The sequence below is a fragment of the Poecilia formosa genome, unplaced genomic scaffold (assembly GCF_000485575.1).
Source record: "Poecilia formosa unplaced genomic scaffold, Poecilia_formosa-5.1.2 Scaffold688, whole genome shotgun sequence".
Lineage (NCBI taxonomy): Eukaryota > Metazoa > Chordata > Actinopteri > Cyprinodontiformes > Poeciliidae > Poecilia > Poecilia formosa.
The window spans coordinates 125,258-126,404 of record NW_006800627.1 but is presented as its reverse complement, the minus strand read 5'-3'; the positions used below and the strand labels follow the sequence as shown (position 1 = coordinate 126,404).

The 1,147-nt window shown below is 42.5% G+C and overlaps 2 non-coding genes across 2 annotated transcripts; both read left to right on the top strand.

Moving 5' to 3' along the window:
- The first annotated feature begins 188 nt into the window (after positions 1–188).
- trnav-aac (transfer RNA valine (anticodon AAC)) lies at positions 189–261 on the top strand. Its single transcript has one exon. It is a non-coding gene; the product is annotated as a tRNA-Val (tRNA).
- A 164-nt stretch (positions 262–425) lies between these two features.
- Positions 426–498, top strand: trnav-uac (transfer RNA valine (anticodon UAC)). The gene has a single exon. It is a non-coding gene; the product is annotated as a tRNA-Val (tRNA).
- The last annotated feature ends 649 nt before the right edge of the window (positions 499–1,147 follow it).

The following is a 1,147-nucleotide window of genomic DNA, read 5'->3' as shown; positions in this document are numbered from 1 at the left end:
TATTTTAGAGATATTTTTTTTATTTTAATGTGTTAATAGGCACAACTATAAGTCTGACAGTTTGTTCACCAAGTTACTGCTCTCTGAGAGGATCTGTGGTAGAAGTATTTGACATTGTTCCATGCCCATCAGACATTAGTCTCTAACAAAATGTGGATCATCTACCAGGAACATTCCAAAGAACATGAGTTTCTGTAGTGTAGTGGTTATCATGTTTGCTTAACATGCAAAAGGTCTCTGGTTCGAAACCAGACAGAAAGAGTTTTAGTATCAAAGGTGTTTACTAAAGGTCAACAAGATTCTGTGGTGTCATGGTCTGTACTCTGAATCCAGGCCTGAGTGCAAACCTCAATTGAAATTTTCATGCGTTGCATCTCACATCATCAACTTTAGAACCTTAAACTGAAACAAAGCAGAGAAGTTCAGTTCCTGTAGTGTAGTGGTTATCACGTTTGCTTTACATGCAAAAGGTCTCTGGTTCGAAACCAGACAGGAACGGTTTGTGTAGGTTATGCATCTCTTGGGGTGCAGTGAGACAACAAGAGCCTTCCTCTTTCGTGATGGTTCATTTGCCAATTGACTTCAATGTCGGCTTCTTTGAAATCGAAGCTACTTTACTTCAATTATCAATTGGCAGTTCTATGGTGTAATGCACATGTGTCAAACTCAAATGAACTCTGAGTGTTTTACCCTGCGCGGTCCGGTGTGCGCTTTTACCAGGAGTTTTATTTTTTATTTTTATCTCGCTTCTCCGAAACGGTCAGATGTTACGTCTGCAGCTCCTCCAGAGCGCCGCTCTCCTGGGTAACGTGAACCCGGAAGGCTCCATTTGTTAAAGCCGCTGGATGAGTTACTTCCAGGGGTTTCTAAGTCTTCGCAGTCCGCAGTGGTTGAGCAGCGGACTGCGCATGTTACAGTCTAATTAACTTCTGCGTCGTCATATATTTCCTCAAGATAAACTACCGGCTCCTCAAATGGATTAACACAACGTTGCATTCTCTTTAGTTTTCTCTGGTCTGGAATGGAGACTTGAATTTAACGCGCCATTTCAACCAAAGGTCTGTAATGCGCTTCCTAACCAGACGCTCCAAAGCGTCCGGTCCATAACTCTTCAACACGCTGTCAGCTCCGGTCAGAAAGACGTATT